Raw genomic sequence first — 23,495 nt, 5'->3', positions numbered from 1 at the left:
ACTACAGCAAACAAACATGATATTTCTTTTTGTAGAGATGATATTTTATGCACTTGCCTAATGAAAAGACTTTGCTTTTCTCCGAAACCATTTTTCTGTGATTTTCTCGGTACAATTCCAATGAATTCCACACCAGTTTGTATGGATATGACTGGATGAAACCGGAAATATCCGGTTTGGTTTTGGCTAACTCAATCTGAAATGTTGCTACAGCCTCTATGCTTGTTTTCCGGATATTATCCACGGACTTTATTGTTTTGAATGTTTTTATCAGGGAACATTTTATTTTGTGCCGTTGAAACACTATTTGCTTCATCATTGGGACACCAGCTCTACACATTCGTAATTTCTAGGGAGAAAGCTAGAGGAATTGCGGCAAACAAACATGATGTTTCTGTTTGTATAGATGACATTTTATGCACTTGCCCCACGAAAAGACTTTGCTTTCCTCCAAAACCATTTTTACTCTGATTTTCTCGGTCCATTGCATACGAATTCCAAACGATTTTGTCCGGATATGACTGGATGAATCCAGAAATATCCAGTTCAGTTTTGGCTAACTTAAACCGAAATATTGTGAAAGCCTCTGTGTTTTTGTTTTCTGGATATTATCGATGGACTTTATTGTTTTGAATATTTTTATCAGGGAACATTTAATTTTGTACCGTAGAAACACTAATTGGTTCATCAAGGGGACACCAGCTCTACACATTCATATTTTCTACGGAGAAAGCTAGAGGAACGGCGGCAAACAAACATGATATTTCTGTTTGTATAGATGACATTTTATGTACTTGCCTAAGAAAAAGACTTTGCTTTTCTCCAAACCATTTTTTTGTGTTTTTCTCGGTACACTTCAAATGAATTCGACACCAGTTTGTCCGGATATGACAGGATGAAACAGGAAATATCCGGTTTTGTTTCGCCTATCTCAATTCAAGATATTTCTACAGCATCTCTGTGTTTTCCAGATATTATCTACGGACTTTATTGTTTTGAATGTTTTTATGAGGGAATATTTAATTTTGTACCGTTGAAACACTATTTCGTTCATCATGGGGACACCAGCTATACACATTTGTATTTTCTAGGGAGAAAGCTAGAGGAACTGTGGCAAGCAAACATGATATTTCTGTTTGTATAGATAACATTTTATGCACTTCCCTAGCGAAAAGACTTTGCTTTGCTCCAAAACCATTTTTACTGTGATATTCTCGGTCCATTGCATACGAATTCCACACCAATTTGTCCGGATATGACTGGAAGAAACTGGAAATATCCAGTTTTATTTTGGCTAACTCAATCCCAGATATTGCTACAGCCTCTGTGTTAGTGTATTCCTAATATTATCCATGGACTTTATTGTTTTGAATGTTTTTATCAGGGAACATTTAATTTTGTACCGTAAAAACACTAATTGGTTCTACATGGACACACCAGCTCTACACATTCGTATTTTCTATGGAGAAAGCTAAATGAACTGTGACAAACAACATGATATTTCTGTTTGTATAGATGAAAATTTATCCACTTGCCTAACGAAATACTTTGCTTTTCTCCAAAAGCATTTTTCTCTGATTTTCTCGGTACACTTCATTCGGATTCCACACCAGAGTGTCCGGATATGACTGGATGAAACCGGAAATATTCGGTTTTGTTTTGGATAACTCAATCCCAGATATTGCTACAGCCCCTGTGTTTGTGTATTCATGATATTATCCACGAACTTCATTGTTTTCAATGTTTTTTATCAGGGAACATTTTATTTTGATCTTTGTTTTGTTTTTTTTTTTTTTTTAGTCCTTATGGAAGAAACATACTGTTTGAGTACTAGTTATAGCATTAAATCACAATGTACAGCACATTAAATACAGAGATCCCACATGAGGAGCATGTGCACAGTGGTTCCTGTTGTTGACCTAACAAATTGACACTCTAGTTTATGGTGCCAGTAACCATCCTAGGCTGTCGTCATGAGTTGCCAAGGCTATGGAAGCCTTCCAAGTTCGCCGACTCTGATCATATTTAGACAAGGTCATAAAAGACAGAATGAGGATAGTAACCAATGACCCTAAGAGTGGCATTAACCAGGTTTGAACAATTATACAGCATTAAGTGGGGAAGAGGACCATCAGTACACACAGGTTGGGAGTAGAGCCATTGGTGGTAGAGTAGAGGTTATGATTACAAAGGAATGAGGCCCAAGTGCACTAGACAGGGCCTAGAACAAAGGACAGAGTCATTATTAGAGGAGCTAAGAAAGGTGCTGTCTAAGCTACAAGTAAATTTTCTGATTGAGAGGCAAATAGAACCTGCTAGAAGGGGCTTGATAATAATCTGGTGGGCTTTAGTCCTTGTAAGTTAAGAGGCCCAGCCCTATCTATCTCTTCACATGGGGTACATCCTAAGGGAGGTGTGAGCCTCCTAGGGGAAGGCACTCTGTTGACTTTCATTACTTGGCTGGCCTGGGAGGAGAGCTGGCCAGGTAAAGGCAGGGGGCATCTCTAACAAGAAATTTACAGTTCTGCCTGCAATGTTGCTGACCCTACTTGACCATCCCCTCAGCTGCAGTGGTCACTTTGGAAGTTGGGCTGAGTGAAGGGCTTTTCAGCTTAGAGCCAATAAGATCTGTGGCTCTGACCCGGGCATCCTTCGACTCCAGGGCAGGTCCATTTCCAGTGATCCAACTCTTGGCAGAGCTGCCAGGGCTCTTCACAAGCTGACTTCTGCTGAAGCCCAGGCTTACCACTTTGAAAGCCACTGCAGTGGACTGGCCTGTTGGGTCTCCTTGAGGGCAGATCACTGTACAGATCAGCCATTAATAGGCCTGCCACCCATTGCTTCTGATGCCTAGCTTTCTTTTCCTCCTGGTTTGTGTTAAAGCAGACCAGAGAATGCAAGTCAAGGGAGTGCCCAAGTCCCATCTCTAATCTTCGGTGGCCTGAACTACAAGTCTATAGTCACAGGCATGTTCTGTAGTAGTTTTTCTAAGGTAGACAATGCCCATGAGGAAAATTATATTCTCACTTAAAAACTTTCTTTCCCTTTGGTCTGAAAGGGAGGTTTTTTCTACTTACTGTATACTTCGCTGATGGCGAAGTAAATCTAGCTATGTGATTATTATTTAAGTTCTTATTTTGGCTATGCTATTACAGAAAAATGTTAGCCATCTCTTTTATAAGGTCTAAAGATTAAATTGTGCGTCCTACAGATTCCTTTATAATAGAATTAGTTTCCTACCTTGAAGAGAATAGAGAAAGGAAAGAACAAGTTGGGCTTAGAATAGAGAAATGAGGGAGCAAGTCCTAGATCGCTTGCTGACAATAGCAATATTACATGAATACTTAGCAAACCGTTTCAGCCATTAGATAACAACTTGAGAAAACATTTACCAGAAGGTCCAATGCCTTCTATAAATTTTAAGAATCATGTATTTGAAAACACCTCTTAAATATCTAACATGGTGTAGTTTGTTTAGCCAGTAAACTTAAGCACAACCATCTAAAATGTTTTTAGTTTCTTTCTACCAACACGTATAAAACATATGATACAGAGATTCAGGTCACACAAATTAAAATGTATCTTTGATTGATATTAGCAGCTTAAATTTATGGACAATCTTATGTATAAGCCATTTAAAATAAAACTCTTAATAAAATTTCCCCATGTGGACATACAATATGTACACACATATAACATAGCATAATAGACCAATATAGCAATTTTAATAATAGCTTTTAAAATCTTTAACTCTTTTTGTAGATTGCCAATTGATTTGAATTGTTTTTTGTTTTTAGTAACCTCAGTTAACCATACTTTCTCTCAGTTGGTACTGTTAGTACATTATTGGCTTCATCTGTTTACAGAGCCATCCCAAAGTACTGAATGCAATAAAAGTGGCTGGAAAAAGTCCATAGGAACGTATAGGAGGACAGCTAAACATAGAACCAACAACGCTTTAGTTTTATGAGCAGCACATCATATATAACTATGGATGACAAAAGACTTTAAGTCGCCATGTTTAAAATTATAAACTCATCAACCAACAAGAGGCACTTGCTTCCTTCACAGTATTTTTGAAAGCACCTGTAGGATTTTACAAGTATTTAACACTTTAGGCCTCTGGGGCTTTCTCATTAAGATAACTATCATGTCTAGGAACACAAGATCATTAGACTTTTTAATTCTAAAACATTTGTATTAATAGCATTTTCCATTATAGAAACTTAAAGTCTGGTACCACATCACATCTTGACAGTCCTTCTAATATAATCCAAATAGCCTGATTAGTTGGTGTCTCTATAAGATGAGAGACATTGGTCCTTCAATTTTTTCAGTTGGGCCCAAACTGGAAAAACCAAAGTCCAGGATTTACTGGAAATTTTAGAGTCCAGATTGTTTGAAACTTTGATTTTTTGAATGCCTGTCAAGATTTTGATCTTTTAAACACTAATTGGTTCCACCTGGAGACACCAGCTCTACACATTCATATTTTCTAGGGAAAAAGCTAGAGGAACTGCGGCAAACAAACATGATATTTCTGTTTGTATCAATGACATTTTATGCACTTGCCTAACGAAAAGGCTTTGCTTTTCTCCAAAACCATTTTTACTGTGATTTTCTCAGTCCATTTCATACGAATTCTACACGAGTTTGTCCGGATATGAATGGATGAAACCAGAAATATCTGGTTGTCTTTTGGCTAACTGAATCCGAAATATTGCTACAGCCTCTGTGTTTGTGTATTCCTGATATTATCCACGGAATTTATTGTTTTGAAGGTTTTTTTCAGGAAACATTTAATTTTGTGCTAGGAAACAGTAATTGGTTCCACATGGAGACACCAGTTCTACAGATTCGTACTTTCTAGGGAGAAAGCTAGAGGACCTGTGACAAACAAACATGAAATTTCTATTTGTCTAGATGACATTTTATGCACTTGCCTAACGAAAAGACCTTGCATTTCTCCAAAACCATTTTTACTCTGATTTTCTCAGTCCATTGCATACGAATTCCACACCAGTTTGTCCGGGTATGACTGGATGAAACCGGAATTATCTGGTTTTGTATTGGCTAACTCAATCCAGATATTGCTACAGCCTCTGTGTTTGTGTTTTCTGGAAATTATCCACAGACTTCATTGTTTTGAATGTTTTTTATAGGGGAACATTATATTTTGAGCTTGGATACAGTAATTGGTTCCTCATGCAGAAACAAGCTCTACATATTCGTATTTTCCAGGGAGAAAGGTAGAGGAACTGCGGAAAACAAACATGATATTTATGTTTGTGTAGATGACATTTTATGCACTTGGCTAAGGAAAAGACTTTGCTTTTCTTCAAAAGCATTTGTACTGTGTTTTTCTCTGTCCATTGCATACGAATTCCACACCATTTTGTCCGGATATGACAGAATGAAACCACGAACATACTGTTGTGTGTTGGCTAGTTCCATTCGAAATATTGTGAAAGCCACTGTGTTTATGTTTTATGCATATTATCGATGTCCTTTATTGTTATGAATGTTTTTATCAGGGAACATTTAATTTTGTACCGTAGAAACAATAATTGGTTCATCATGGGGACACCAGCTCTACACATTCGTATTTTCTAGGGAGAAAGCTAGAGGAACTGCGGCAAACAAACATGATATTTCTGTTTGTCTAGATGACACTTTATGCACTTGCCTAACGAAAAGACTTTGCTTTTCTCCAAAACCATTTTTACTCTGATTTTCTCGGTTCATTGCATAAGAATTCCACACCACTTTGCCCGGATATGACTGGATGAAACCAGAAATATTTGGTTGATTTGGCTAACTCAATCCCAGTTATTGCTACAGCCTCTGTGTTTGTGTATTCCTGATATTATCCACAGACTTTATTGTTTTGAATGTTTTTTTTTTTCAGGGAACATTTAATTTTATGCTGCGCAACACTAATTGTTTCCACATGGAGACACCAGCTCTACACATTCGTATTTTCTAGGGAGAAAGGTAGAGGAACTGCGGAAAACAAACATGATATTTATGTTTGTGTAGATGACATTTTATGCACTTGGCTAAGGAAAAGACTTTGCTTTTCTTCAAAAGCATTTGTACTGTTTTTTTCTCTGTACATTGCTTACGAATTCCACACCACTTTGTCCGGATATGACAGAATGAAACCACAAACATACTGTTGTGTTTTGGCTAGTTCCATTCGAAATATTGTGAAAGCCACTGTGTTTATGTTTTATGCATATTATCGATGTCCTTTATTGTTATGAATGTTTTTATCAGGGAACATTTAATTTTGTACCGTAGAAACACTAATAGGTTCATCATGGGGACACCAGCTCTACACATTCGTATTTTCTAGGGAGAAAGCTAGAGGAACTGCGGCAAACAAACATGATATTTCTGTTTGTCTAGATGACACTTTATGCACTTGCCTGACGAAAAGACTTTGCTTTTCTCCAAAACAATTTTTACTCTGATTTTCTCGGTCCATTGCATACGAATTCCACACCACTTTGCCCGGATATGACTGGATGAAACCAGAAATATCTGGTTTTGATTTGGCTAACTCAATCCCAGTTATTGCTACAGCCTCTGTGTTTGTGTATTCCTGATATTATCCACAGACTTTATTGTTTTGAATGTTTTTTTTTTCAGGGAACATTTAATTTTATGCTGCGCAACACTAATTGTTTCCACATGGAGACACCAGCTCTACACATTCGTATTTTCTAGGGAGAAAGCTAGAGGAACTGCGGCAAACAAACATGATATTCCTGTTTGTATCTATGACATTTTATGCACTTGCCTAATGAAAAGACTTTGCTTTTCTCCAAAACCATTTTTACTGTGATTTTCTCGGTCCATTGCATACGAATTCCACACCACTTTGCCCGGATATGACTGGATGAAACCGGAAATATCTGGTTTTGTTTTGGCTAACACGATCCCAGATATTGCTACAGCCTCTGTGTTTGTTTTTTCTGGATATTATCCACAGACTTTATTGTTTTGAATGTTTTTTTCGGGGAACATTTTATTTTGAGCTTGGATACAGCAATTGGTTCCACATGGAGACACCATCTCTATATATTTGTATTTATTAGGGAGAAAGCTAGAGGAACTGCGGCAAACAAACTTCATATTTCTGTTTGTATCGATGACATTTTATCCACTTTCTAATGAAAAGAGTTTGCTTTTCTCCAAAACCATTTTTACTCTGATTTTCCCGGTCCATTGCATACGAATTCAACAACAGTTCGTCTGGATATGACTGGATGAAACCAGAAATATCCGGTTGTGTTTTGGCTAACCCAATTCGAAATATTGCTACAGCCTCTGTGTTTGTGTTTTCTGGATAAGATCGATGGACTTAATATTTTAATGTTTTTATCAGGGAACATTTAATTTTGTACCGTTGAAACACTAATTGGTTCATAATGGGAACACGAGCTCTACACATTCGTATTTTCTAGGGAGAAAGCTAGAGGAACTGCGGCAAACACGCAATATAATTCTGTTTGTATCGATGACATTTTATGCACTTGCCTAGCGAAAAGACTTTGCTTTTCTCCAAAACCATTTGTACTGTGATTTTCTCGGTCCATTGCATACGAATTCCACACCAGTTTGTCTGGATATGACTGGATGAAACTGGGAATATCCGGTTTTGTTTTGGCTAACTCAATCCCAGATATTGCTACAGCCTCTGTGTTTGTTTATTCCTGATATTATCAATGGATTTTATTGTTGTGAATGTTTTCTGTCAGGGAACATTTTATTTTGAGCTTGGATACAGTAATTCATTCCACATGGAGACACAAGCTCTACACATTCGTATTTTCTAGGGAGAAAGCTAGAGGAACTGCGGCAAACAAACATGATATTTCTGTTTGTATAGATGACATTTTATGCACTTGCCTAACGAAAAGACTTTGCTTTGCTCCAAAACCATTTTTCCTCTGATTTTCTCGGTCCATTGCATACGAATTCCACACCACTTTGCCCGGATATGACTGGATGAAACCAGAAATATCTGGTTGTCTTTTGGCTAACTCAATCTGAAATATTGCTACAGCCTCTGTGTTTGTGTATTCCTGATATTATACACGGACTTTATTTTTTTGAATTTCTTTTTCAGGGAACATTGAATTTTGTACCGTTGAAACACTAATTGTTTCCACATTTAGACAACGGCTCTGCACATTCGATTTTCTAGGGAGAAAGCTAGAGGAATTGCTACAAACAAACATGATAATTCTGTTTGTATAGATGACATTTTACGCACTTGCCTAATGAAAAGACTTTGCTTTTCTCCAAAACCAGTTTTACTGTGATTTTCTCGGTCCATTGCATACGAATTCCACACCACTTTCCCCGGATATGGCAGGATGAAACCGGAAATATCTGGTTTTGTTTTGGCTAACTCAATCCGAAATATTGTGAAAGCCTCCGTATTTGTGTTTTCTGGATATTCTCGATGGACTTTATTGTTATGAATGTATTTATTAGAGATCATTTAATTTTGTACCGTTGAAACACTAATTGTTTCCACATGGAGACACCAGCTCTACACATTCCTATCATCTAGGGGGAAAGCTAGTGGAACTGCGGCAAACAAACATGATATTGCTGTTTGTATAGATGACATTTTATGCACTTGCCTAACGAAAAGACTTTGCTTTTCTCCAAACCATTTTTACTGTGATTTTCTCGGTCCATTGCATACGAATTCCACACTACTTTGCCCGGATATGACTGGATGAAACCGGAAATATCCGGGTTTGTTTTGGCTCACTCAATCCAGGATATTGCTACAGCCTCTATGTTTGTGTATTCCTGATATTATCCATGGACTTTATTGTTTTGAATGTTTTTTACCAGGGAACATTTAATTTTGTGCTTGAAAACACTAATTGTTTCAACATGGAGATACCAGCTCCACATATTTGTATTTCTAGGGAGAAAGCTAGAGGAACTGCTGCAAACAAACAAGGTAATTCTGTTTGCATCGATGATATTTTATCTACTTACCTAATGAAAAGGCTTTGCTTTACTCCAAAACCATTTTTACTGTGATTTTCTCGGTGCATTGCATACGAATTCCACACCAGTTTGTCCAGATATGACTGGATGAAACCAGAAATATCCGGTTGTGTTTTGGCTAACTCAATCCTAAATACTGCTAGAGACTCTGTGTTTGTGTATTCCTGATATTATCCATGGACTTTATTTTTTTCGATTTTTTTACAGGGAACATTTAATTTTGTGCTTGGAAACACTAATTGTTTGCACATGGAGAAACCAGCTCTACACTTTCGTTTTTTCTAGGGACAAAGCTAGAGGAAATGCGGGAAAAAATCATGATATTTCTCTTTGTATAAATAACATTTTACGCACTTCCATAATGAAATGACTTTATTTTCTCCAAAACCATTTTTACTGTAATTTTCTCGGTCCATTACATACAAATTCCACACCACTTTGTCCGGATATGACTGAATGAAACCGGAAATATCCGTTTATTTATTTATTTTTTTTTTGCTAACTCAATCCCAGATATTGCTACACCATCTGTGTTTGTGTATTCCTAAATATTATCCACAGACTTTATTGTTTTGAATGTTTTTCATCAGGGAACATTTAATTTTATACCATTGAAACACTAATTGGTTCCACCTGGAGACACCAGCTCTACACATTCGTATTTTCTAGGGAGAAAGCTAGAGGAACTGCGGCAAACAAACATGATATTTCTGTTTGTCTAGATGACACTTTATGCACTTGCCTAACGAAAAGACTTTGCTTTTCTCCAAAACCATTTTTACTCTGATTTCTCGGTTCATTGCATAAGAATTCCACACCACTTTGCCCGGATATGACTGGATGAAACCAGAAATATTTGGTTGATTTGGCTAACTCAATCCCAGTTATTGCTACAGCCTCTGTGTTTGTGTATTCCTGATATTATCCACAGACTTTATTGTTTTGAATGTTTTTTTTTTCAGGGAACATTTAATTTTATGCTGCGCAACACTAATTGTTTCCACATGGAGACACCAGCTCTACACATTCGTATTTTCTAGGGAGAAAGGTAGAGGAACTGCGGAAAACAAACATGATATTTATGTTTGTGTAGATGACACTTTATGCACTTGCCTGACGAAAAGACTTTGCTTTTCTCCAAAACAATTTTTACTCTGATTTTCTCGGTCCATTGCATACGAATTCCACACCACTTTGCCCGGATATGACTGGATGAAACCAGAAATATCTGGTTTTGATTTGGCTAACTCAATCCCAGTTATTGCTACAGCCTCTGTGTTTGTGTATTCCTGATATTATCCACAGACTTTATTGTTTTGAATGTTTTTTTTTTCAGGGAACATTTAATTTTATGCTGCGCAACACTAATTGTTTCCACATGGAGACACCAGCTCTACACATTCGTATTTTCTAGGGAGAAAGGTAGAGGAACTGCGGAAAACAAACATGATATTTATGTTTGTGTAGATGACATTTTATGCACTTGGCTAAGGAAAAGACTTTGCTTTTCTTCAAAAGCATTTGTACTGTTTTTTTCTCTGTACATTGCTTACGAATTCCACACCACTTTGTCCGGATATGACAGAATGAAACCACAAACATACTGTTGTGTTTTGGCTAGTTCCATTCGAAATATTGTGAAAGCCACTGTGTTTATGTTTTATGCATATTATCGATGTCCTTTATTGTTATGAATGTTTTTATCAGGGAACATTTAATTTTGTACCGTAGAAACACTAATAGGTTCATCATGGGGACACCAGCTCTACACATTCGTATTTTCTAGGGAGAAAGCTAGAGGAACTGCGGCAAACAAACATGATATTTCTGTTTGTCTAGATGACACTTTATGCACTTGCCTGACGAAAAGACTTTGCTTTTCTCCAAAACCATTTTTAATTTGATTTTCTCGGTCCATTGCATACGAATTCCACACCACTTTGCCCGGATATGACTGGATGAAACCAGAAATATCTGGTTTTGATTTGGCTAACTCAATCCCAGTTATTGCTACAGCCTCTGTGTTTGTGTATTCCTGATATTATCCACAGACTTTATTGTTTTGAATGTTTTTTTTTTCAGGGAACATTTAATTTTATGCTGCGCAACACTAATTGTTTCCACATGGAGACACCAGCTCTACACATTCGTATTTTCTAGGGAGAAAGCTAGAGGAACTGCGGCAAACAAACATGATATTCCTGTTTGTATCTATGACATTTTATGCACTTGCCTAATGAAAAGACTTTGCTTTTCTCCAAAACCATTTTTACTGTGATTTTCTCGGTCCATTGCATACGAATTCCACACCACTTTGCCCGGATATGACTGGATGAAACCGGAAATATCTGGTTTTGTTTTGGCTAACACGATCCCAGATATTGCTACAGCCTCTGTGTTTGTTTTTTCTGGATATTATCCACAGACTTTATTGTTTTGAATGTTTTTTTCGGGGAACATTTTATTTTGAGCTTGGATACAGCAATTGGTTCCACATGGAGACACCATCTCTATATATTTGTATTTATTAGGGAGAAAGCTAGAGGAACTGCGGCAAACAAACTTCATATTTCTGTTTGTATCGATGACATTTTATCCACTTTCTAATGAAAAGAGTTTGCTTTTCTCCAAAACCATTTTTACTCTGATTTTCCCGGTCCATTGCATACGAATTCAACAACAGTTCGTCTGGATATGACTGGATGAAACCAGAAATATCCGGTTGTGTTTTGGCTAACCCAATTCGAAATATTGCTACAGCCTCTGTGTTTGTGTTTTCTGGATAAGATCGATGGACTTAATATTTTAATGTTTTTATCAGGGAACATTTAATTTTGTACCGTTGAAACACTAATTGGTTCATAATGGGAACACGAGCTCTACACATTCGTATTTTCTAGGGAGAAAGCTAGAGGAACTGCGGCAAACACGCAATATAATTCTGTTTGTATCGATGACATTTTATGCACTTGCCTAGCGAAAAGACTTTTCTTTTCTCCAAAACCATTTGTACTGTGATTTTCTCGGTCCATTGCATACGAATTCCACACCAGTTTGTCTGGATATGACTGGATGAAACTGGGAATATCCGGTTTTGTTTTGGCTAACTCAATCCCAGATATTGCTACAGCCTCTGTGTTTGTTTATTCCTGATATTATCAATGGATTTTATTGTTGTGAATGTTTTCTGTCAGGGAACATTTTATTTTGAGCTTGGATACAGTAATTCATTCCACATGGAGACACAAGCTCTACACATTCGTATTTTCTAGGGAGAAAGCTAGAGGAACTGCGGCAAACAAACATGATATTTCTGTTTGTATAGATGACATTTTATGCACTTGCCTAACGAAAAGACTTTGCTTTGCTCCAAAACCATTTTTCCTCTGATTTTCTCGGTCCATTGCATACGAATTCCACACCACTTTGCCCGGATATGACTGGATGAAACCAGAAATATCTGGTTGTCTTTTGGCTAACTCAATCTGAAATATTGCTACAGCCTCTGTGTTTGTGTATTCCTGATATTATACACGGACTTTATTTTTTTGAATTTCTTTTTCAGGGAACATTGAATTTTGTACCGTTGAAACACTAATTGTTTCCACATTTAGACAACGGCTCTGCACATTCGATTTTCTAGGGAGAAAGCTAGAGGAATTGCTACAAACAAACATGATAATTCTGTTTGTATAGATGACATTTTACGCACTTGCCTAATGAAAAGACTTTGCTTTTCTCCAAAACCAGTTTTACTGTGATTTTCTCGGTCCATTGCATACGAATTCCACACCACTTTCCCCGGATATGGCAGGATGAAACCGGAAATATCTGGCTTTGTTTTGGCTAACTCAATCCGAAATATTGTGAAAGCCTCCGTATTTGTGTTTTCTGGATATTCTCGATGGACTTTATTGTTATGAATGTATTTATTAGAGATCATTTAATTTTGTACCGTTGAAATACTAATTGGTTCATCATTGGAACACCAGCTCTACACATTCCTATCATCTAGGGGGAAAGCTAGTGGAACTGCGGCAAACAAACATGATATTGCTGTTTGTATAGATGACATTTTATGCACTTGCCTAACGAAAAGACTTTGCTTTTCTCCAAACCATTTTTACTGTGATTTTCTCGGTCCATTGCATACGAATTCCACACTACTTTGCCCGGATATGACTGGATGAAACCGGAAATATCCGGGTTTGTTTTGGCTCACTCAATCCAGGATATTGCTACAGCCTCTATGTTTGTGTATTCCTGATATTATCCATGGACTTTATTGTTTTGAATGTTTTTTACCAGGGAACATTTAATTTTGTGCTTGAAAACACTAATTGTTTCAACATGGAGATACCAGCTCCACATATTTGTATTTCTAGGGAGAAAGCTAGAGGAACTGCTGCAAACAAACAAGGTAATTCTGTTTGCATCGATGATATTTTATCTACTTACCTAATGAAAAGGCTTTGCTTTACTCCAAAACCATTTTTACTGTGATTTTCTCGGTGCATTGCATACGAATTCCACACCAGTTTGTCCAGATATGACTGGATGAAACCAGAAATATCCGGTTGTGTTTTGGCTAACTCAATCCTAAATACTGCTAGAGACTCTGTGTTTGTGTATTCCTGATATTATCCATGGACTTTATTTTTTTCGATTTTTTTACAGGGAACATTTAATTTTGTGCTTGGAAACACTAATTGTTTGCACATGGAGAAACCAGCTCTACACTTTCGTTTTTTCTAGGGACAAAGCTAGAGGAAATGCGGGAAAAAATCATGATATTTCTCTTTGTATAAATAACATTTTACGCACTTCCATAATGAAATGACTTTATTTTCTCCAAAACCATTTTTACTGTAATTTTCTCGGTCCATTACATACAAATTCCACACCACTTTGTCCGGATATGACTGAATGAAACCGGAAATATCCGTTTATTTATTTATTTTTTTTTGCTAACTCAATCCCAGATATTGCTACACCATCTGTGTTTGTGTATTCCTAAATATTATCCACAGACTTTATTGTTTTGAATGTTTTTCATCAGGGAACATTTAATTTTATACCATTGAAACACTAATTGGTTCCACCTGGAGACACCAGTTCTACATATTCGTATTTTCTAGGGAGAAAGCTAGAGGAACTGCGGCAAACAAACATGATATTCCTGTTTCTATAGATGACATTTTATGCACTTGCCTAACGTAAAGACTTTGCTTTTCTCCAAAACCATTTTTACTGTGATTTTCTCGGTCCATTGCATACGAATTCCACACCACTTTGTCCGGATATGACTGGATGAAACCAGAAATATCTGGTTTTGTTTTGGCTAACTCAATCCCAGATATTGCTACAGCCTCTTTGTTTGTGTTTTCTGGATATTATCGATGGAATTAATGTTTTAATGTTTTTATCAGGGAACATTTAATTTTGTACCGTTGAAACACTAATTGGATCATAATGGGAACACCAGCTCTACACATTCGTATTTTATTGGGAGAAAGCTAGAGGAACTGCGGCAAACAAACATGATATTTCTGTTTGTGTAGATGACATTTTATGCACTTGCCTAACGAATAGACTTTGCTTTGCTCCAAAACCATTTTTACTGTGATTTTCTCGGTCCATTGCATAGGAATTCCACACCAGTTTGTCCGGATAAGACTGGATGAAACCTGAAATATCCTGCTGTGTTTTGGCTAACTCAATCCCACATCTTGCTACAGCCTCTTTTTTGTGTATTCCTGATATTATCCACAGACTTTATTGTTTTGAATGTTTTTTATCAGGGAACATTTAATTTTATACCGTTGAAACACTAATTGGTTCCACCTGGTGACCCCAGCTCTACACATTCGTATTTTCTATGTAGAAAGCTAGAGGAATTGCGGCAAACAAACATGGTATTTCTGTTTGTATCGATGACATTTTATGCACTTGCCTAACGAAAAGACTTTATTTCTCCAAACCATTTTTACTGTGATTTTCTCGGTCCATTGCATACGAATTCCACACCACTTTGTCCGGATATGACTGGATGAAACCGAAATATCTGGTTTTGTTTTGGCTAACTCAATCCCAGGTATTGCTACAGCCTCTGTGTTTGTGTTTTCTGGATATTATCGATGGACTTACTGTTTTAATGTTTTTATCAGAGAACATTAATTTTCAACTGTTGGAACACTAATTGTTTCATAATGGTAACACCAGCGCTACACATTCCTATTTTCTAGGAAGAAAGCTAGAGGAACTGTGGCAAACAAACATGATATTTCTGTTTATATAGATGACATTTTATGCACTTGCCTAATGAAAAGACTTTGCTTTTCTCCAAAACCATTTTTACTGTGATTTTCTCGGTGCATTGCATACGAATTCCACACCAGTTTGTCCAGATATGACTGGATGAAACCAGAAATATCCGGTTGTGTTTTGGCTAACTCAATCCTAAATACTGCTAGAGACTCTGTGTTTGTGTATTCCTGACATTATCCATGGAGTTTATGTTTTTCAATTTTTTTTACAGGGAACATTTAATTTTGTGCTTGGAAGCACTAATTGTTTGCACATGGAGAAACCAGCTCTACACATTCGTGTTTTCTAGGGACAAAGCTAGAGGAACTGCGGGAAAAAAATCATGATATTTCTGTTTGTATAGATCACATTTTACACACTTCCATAATGAAATGACTTTATTTTCTCCAAAACCATTTTTACTGTGATTTTCTCGGTCCATTGCATACAAATTCCACACCACTTTGTCCAGATATGACTGAATGAAACCGGAAATATCCGTTTGTTTTTTGTTTTTTGCTAACTCAATCCCAGATAATGCTACAGCCTCTGTGTTTGTGTATTCCTAAATATTATCCACAGACTTTATTGTTTTGAATGTTTTTTTTCAGGGAACATTTAATTTTGTGCTGAAAACACTAATTGTTTCCACATGGAGACACCAGTTCTACACATTCGAATTTTCTAGGGAGAAAGCTAGAGGAACTGCGACAAACAAACATGATATTCCTGTTTCTATAGATGACATTTTATGCACTTGCCTAACGTAAAGACTTTGCTTTTCTCCAAAACCATTTTTACTGTGATTTTCTCGTTCCACTGCATACGAATTCCACACCACTTTGCCCGGATATGACTGGATGAAACCAGAAATATCTGGTTGTCTTTTGGCTAACTCAATCTGAAATATTGCTACAGCCTCTGTGTTTGTGTATTCCTGATATTATACACGGACTTTATTTTTTTGAATTTCTTTTTCTTGGAACATTGAATTTTGTACCGTTGAAACACTAACTGTTTCCACATTTAGACAACGGTTCTGCACATTCGATTTTCTAGGGAGAAAGCTAGAGGAATTGCTACAAACAAACATGATAATTCTGTTTGTATAGATGACATTCTATGCACTTGCCTAATGAAAAGACTTTGCTTTTCTCCAAAACCATTTTTACTGTGATTTTCTTGGTCCATTGCATACGAATTCCACCCCACTTTGCCCGGATATGACTGGATGAAACCAGAAATATCTGGTTTTGATTTGGCTAACACAATCCCAGTTATTGCTACAGCCTCTGTGTTTGTGTATTCCTGATATTATCCACAGACTTTATTGTTTTGAATATTTTTTTTTCAGGGAACATTTAATTTTATGCTGCGCAACACTAATTGTTTCCACATGGAGACACCAGCTCTACACATTCGTATTTTCTAGGGAGAAAGCTAGAGGAACTGCGGCAAACAAACATGATATTCCTGTTTGTATCGATGACATTTTATGCACTTGCCTAATGAAAAGACTTTGCTTTTCTCCAAAACCATTTTTACTGTGATTTTCTCGGTCCATTGCATACGAATTCCACACCACTTTGCCCGGATATGACTGGATGAAACCGGAAATATCTGGTTTTTTTTTGGCTAACATGATCCCAGATATTGCTACAGCCTCTGTGTTTGTTTTTTCTGGATATTATCCACAGACTTTATTGTTTTGAATGTTTTTTTCGCGGAACATTTTATTTTGAGCTTGGATACAGCAATTGGTTCCACATGGAGACACCAGCTCTATATATTTGTATTTTCTAGGGAGAAAGCTAGAGGAACTGCGGCAAACAAACTTCATATTTCTGTTTGTATCGATGACATTTTATCCACTTTCTAATGAAAAGAGTTTGCTTTTCTCCAAAACCATTTTTACTCTGATTTTCCCGGTCCATTGCATACGAATTCCACACCAGTTCGTCCGGATATGACTGGATGAAACCAGAAATATCCGGTTGTGTTTTGGCTAACCCAATTCGAAATATTGCTACAGCCTCTGTGTTTGTGTTTTCCGGATAAGATCGATGGACTTAATATTTTAATGTTTTTATCAGGGAACATTTAATTTTGTACCGTTGAAACACTAATTGGTTCATAATGGGAACACGAGCTCTACACATTCGTATTTTCTAGGGAGAAAGCTAGAGGAACTGCGGCAAACAAACATGATATTTCTGTTTGTATCGATGACATTTTATGCACTTGCCTAATGAAAAGACTTTGCCTTTCTCCAACATCATTTTTACTGTGATTTTCTCAGTCCATTGCATATGAATTCCACACCAGTTTGTCCGGATATGACTAGATGAAACCGGAAATATCCGGTTGTGTTTTGGCTAACTCAATCCCAGATATTGCTACAGCTTCTGTGTTTGTGTATTCCTGATATTATCAATGGATTTTATTGTTTTGAATGCTTTTTGTCATGGAACATTTTATTTTGAGCTTGGATACAGTAATTCATTCCACATGGAGACACAAGCTCTACACATTCGTATTTTCTAGGGAGAAAGCTAGAGGAACTGTGGCAAACACGCAATATAATTCTGTTTGTATCGATGACATTTTATGCACTTGCCTAGCGAAAAGACTTTGCTTTTCTCCAAAACCATTTGTACTGTGATTTTCTCGGTCCATTGCATACGAATTCCACACCAGTTTGTCTGGATATGACTGGATGAAACCGGGAATATCCGGTTTTGTTTTGGCTAACTCAATCCCAGATATTGCTACAGCCTCTGTGTTTGTTTATTCCTGATATTATCAATGGATTTTATTGTTGTGAATGTTTTCTGTCAGGGAACATTTTATTTTGAGCTTGGATACAGTAATTCATTCCACATGGAGACACAAGCTCTACACATTCGTATTTTCTAGGGAGAAAGCTAGAGGAACTGCGGCAAACAAACATGATATTTCTGTTTGTATAGATGACATTTTATGCACTTGCCTAACGAAAAGACTTTGCTTTGCTCCAAAACCATTTTTCCTCTGATTTTCTCGGTCCATTGCATACGAATTCCACACCACTTTGCCCGGATATGACTGGATGAAACCAGAAATATCTGGTTGTCTTTTGGCTAACTCAATCTGAAATATTGCTACAGCCTCTGTGTTTGTGTATTCCTGATATTATACACGGACTTTATTTTTTTGAATTTCTTTTTCAGGGAACATTGAATTTTGTACCGTTGAAACACTAATTGTTTCCACATTTAGACAACGGCTCTGCACATTCGATTTTCTAGGGAGAAAGCTAGAGGAATTGCTACAAACAAACATGATAATTCTGTTTGTATAGATGACATTTTACGCACTTGCCTAATGAAAAGACTTTGCTTTTCTCCAAAACCAGTTTTACTGTGATTTTCTCGGTCCATTGCATACGAATTCCACACCACTTTCCCCGGATATGGCAGGATGAAACCGGAAATATCCGGTTTTGTTTTGGCTAACTCAATCCGAAATATTGTGAAATCCTCTGTATTTGTGTTTTCTGGATATTCTCGATGGACTTTATTGTTATGAATGTATTTATTAGAGATCATTTAATTTTGTACCGTTGAAACACTAATTGGTTCATCATTGGAACACCAGCTCTACACATTCCTATCATCTAGGGGGAAAGCTAGTGGAACTGCGGCAAACAAACATGATATTGCTGTTTGTATAGATGACATTTTATGCACTTGCCTAACGAAAAGACTTTGCTTTTCTCCAAAACCATTTTTACTGTGATTTTCTCGGTCCATTGCATACGAATTCCACACTACTTTGCCCGGATATGACTGGATGAAACCGGAAATATCCGGGTTTGTTTTGGCTCACTCAATCCAGGATATTGCTACAGCCTCTATGTTTGTGTATTCCTGATATTATCCATGGACTTTATTGTTTTGAATGTTTTTTTTTCAGGGAACATTTAATTTTGTGCTTGAAAACACTAATTGTTTCAACATGGAGATACCCGCTCCACATATTTGTATTTCTAGGGAGAAAGCTAGAGGAACTGCTGCAAACAAACAAGGTAATTCTGTTTGCATCGATGATATTTTATCTACTTACCTAATGAAAAGGCTTTGCTTTACTCCAAAACCATTTTTACTGTGAATTTCTCGGTGCATTGCATACGAATTCCACACCAGTTTGTCCAGATATGACTGGATGAAACCAGAAATATCCGGTTGTGTTTTGGCTAACTCAATCCTAAATACTGCTAGAGACTCTGTGTTTGTGTATTCCTGATATTATCCATGGACTTTATTTTTTTCGATTTTTTTACAGGGAACATTTAATTTTGTGCTTGGAAACACTAATTGTTTGCACATGGAGAAACCAGCTCTACACATTCGTTTTTTCTAGGGACAAAGCTAGAGGAACTGCGGGAAAAAATCATGATATTTCTCATTGTATAAATAACATTTTACGCACTTCCATAATGAAATGACTTTATTTTCTCCAAAACCATTTTTACTGTGATTTTCTCGGTCCATTACATACAAATTCCACACCTCTTTGTCCGGATATGACTGAATGAAACCGGAAATATCCGTTTATTTATTATTTTTTTTTGCTAACTCAATCCCAGATATTGCTACACCATCTGTGTTTGTGTATTCCTAAATATTATCCACAGACTTTATTGTTTTGAATGTTTTTTTTCAGGGAACATTTAATTTTCTGCTGAAAACACTAATTGTTTCCACATGGAGACACCAGTTCTACATATTCGTATTTTCTAGGGAGAAAGCTAGAGGAACTGCGGCAAACAAACATGATATTCCTGTTTTAATCGATAACATTTTATGCACTTGCCTAACGTAAAGACTTTGCTTTTCTCCAAAACCATTTTTACTGTGATTTTCTCGGTCCATTGCAAACGAATTCCACACCACTTTGTCCGGATATGACTGGATGAAACCAGAAATATCTGGTTTTGTTTTGGCTAAATCAATCCCAGATATTGCTACAGCCTCTGTGTTTGTGTTTTCTGGATATTATCGATGGAATTAATGTTTTAATGTTTTTATCAGGGAACATTTAATTTTGTACCCTTGAAACACTAATTGGATCATAATGGGAACACCAGCTCTACACATTCGTATTTTATTGGGAGAAAGCTAGAGGAACTGCGGCAAACAAACATGATATTTCTGTTTGTGTAGATGACATTTTATGCACTTGCCTAACGAATAGACTTTGCTTTGCTCCAAAACCATTTTTACTGTGATTTTCTCGGTCCATTGCATAGGAAATCCACACCAGTTTGTCCGGATAAGACTGGATGAAACCTGAAATATCCTGCTGTGTTTTGGCTAACTCAATCCCACATCTTGCTACAGCCTCTGTGTTTGTGTATTCCTGATATTATCCACAGACTTTATTGTTTTGAATGTTTTTTATCAGGGAACATTTAATTTTATACCGTTGAAACACTAATTGGTTCCACCTGGAGACACCAGCTCTACACATTCATATTTTCTATGTAGAAAGCTAGAGGAATTGCGGCAAACAAACATGATATTTCTGTTTGTATCGATGACATTTTATGCACTTGCCTAACGAAAAGACTTTGCTTTTCTCCAAACCATTTTTACTGTGATTTTCTCGGTCCATTGCATACGAATTCCACACCACTTTGTCCGGATATGACTGGATGAAACCGAAATATCTGGTTTTGTTTTGGCTAACTCAATCCCAGGTATTGCTACAGCCTCTGTGTTTGTGTTTTCTGGATATTATCGATGGACTTACTGTTTTAATGTTTTTATCAGAGAACATTAATTTTCAACTGTTGGAACACTAATTGTTTCATAATGGTAACACCAGCGCTACACATTCCTATTTTCTAGGGAGAAAGCTAGAGGAACTGTGGCAAACAAACATGATATTTCTGTTTGTATAGATGACATTTTATGCACTTGCCTAATGAAAAGACTTTGCTTTTCTCCAAAACCATTTTTACTGTGATTTTCTCGGTGCATTGCATACGAATTCCACACCAGTTTGTCCAGATATGACTGGATGAAACCAGAAATATCCGGTTGTGTTTTGGCTAACTCAATCCTAAATACTGCTAGAGACTCTGTGTTTGTGTATTCCTGACATTATCCATGGAGTTTATATTTTTCAATTTTTTTTTACAGGGAACATTTAATTTGGTGCTTGGAAGCACTAATTGTTTGCACATGGAGAAACCAGCTCTACACATTCGTGTTTTCTAGGGACAAAGCTAGAGGAACTGCGGGAAAAAAATCATGATATTTCTGTTTGTATAGATCACATTTTACACACTTCCATAATGAAATGACTTTATTTTCTCCAAAACCATTTTTACTGTGATTTTCTCAGTCCATTGCATACAAATTCCACACCACTTTGTCCAGATATGACTGAATGAAACCGGAAATATCCGTTTGTTTTTTGTTTTTTGCTAACTCAATCCCAGATAATGCTACAGCCTCTGTGTTTGTGTATTCCTAAATATTATCCACAGACTTTATTGTTTTGAATGTTTTTTTTCAGGGAACATTTAATTTTGTGCTGAAAACACTAATTGTTTCCACATGGAGACACCAGTTCTACACATTCGAATTTTCTAGGGAGAAAGCTAGAGGAACTGCGACAAACAAACATGATATTCCTGTTTCTATAGATGACATTTTATGCACTTGCCTAACGTAAAGACTTTGCTTTTCTCCAAAACCATTTTTACTGTGATTTTCTCGTTCCACTGCATACGAATTCCACACCACTTTGCCCGGATATGACTGGATGAAACCAGAAATATCTGGTTGTCTTTTGGCTACCTCAATCTGAAATATTGCTACAGCCTCTGTGTTTGTGAATTCCTGATATTATACACGGACTTTATTTTTTTGAATTTCTTTTTCAGGGAACATTTCATTTTGTACCGTTGAAACACTAATTGTTTCCACATTTAGACAACGGCTCTGCACATTCGATTTTCTAGGGAGAAAGCTAGAGGAATTGCTACAAACAAACATGATAATTCTGTTTGTATAGATGACATTTTATGCACTTGCCTAATGAAAAGACTTTGCTTTTCTCCAAAACCATTTTTACTGTGATTTTCTCGGTCCATTGCATACGAATTCCACACCACTTTGCCCAGATATGACTGGATGTAACCGGAAATATCTGGTTTTGTTTTGGCTAACACGATCCCAGATATTGCTACAGCCTCTGTGTTTGTCTTTTCTGGATATTATCCACAGACTTTATTGTTTTGAATGTTTTTTTCGGGGAACATTTTATTTTGAGCTTGGATACAGCAATTGGTTCCACATGGAGACACCAGCTCTATATATTTGTATTTTCTAGGGAGAAAGCTAGAGGAACTGCGGCAAACAAACTTCATATTTCTGTTTGTATCGATGACATTTTATCCACTTTCTAATGAAAAGAGTTTGCTTTTCTCCAAAACCATTTTTACTCTGATTTTCCCGGTCCATTGCATACGAATTCCACACCAGTTCGTCCGGATATGACTGGATGAAACCAGAAATATCCGGTTGTGTTTTGGCTAACCCAATTCGAAATATTGCTACAGCCTCTGTGTTTGTGTTTTCTGGATAAGACCGATGGACTTAATATTTTAATGTTTTTATCAGGGAACATTTAATTTTGTACCGTTGAAACGCTAATTGGTTCATACTGGGAACACGAGCTCTACACATTCGTATTTTCTAGGGAGAAAGCTAGAGGAACTGCGGCAAACAAACATGATATTTCTGTTTGTATCGATGACATTTTATGCACTTGCCTAATGAAAAGACTTTGCCTTTCTCCAAAATCATTTTTACTGTGATTTTCTCAGTCCATTGCATATGAATTCCACACCAGTTTGTCCGGATATGACTAGATGAAACCGGAAATATCCGGTTGTGTTTTGGCTAACTCAATCCCAGATATTGCTACAGCTTCTGTGTTTGTGTATTCCTGATATTATCAATGGATTTTATTGTTTTGAACGCTTTTTGTCATGGAACATTTTATTTTGAGCTTGGATACAGTAATTCATTCCACATGGAGACACAAGCTCTACACATTTGTATTTTCTAGGGAGAAAGCTAGAAGAACTGCGG

This window comes from Lepus europaeus, unplaced genomic scaffold (assembly GCF_033115175.1).
Source record: "Lepus europaeus isolate LE1 unplaced genomic scaffold, mLepTim1.pri SCAFFOLD_30, whole genome shotgun sequence".
NCBI lineage: Eukaryota > Metazoa > Chordata > Mammalia > Lagomorpha > Leporidae > Lepus > Lepus europaeus.
The sequence above is the reverse complement of the archived record's forward strand: the minus strand, read 5'-3'. Positions refer to the sequence as shown.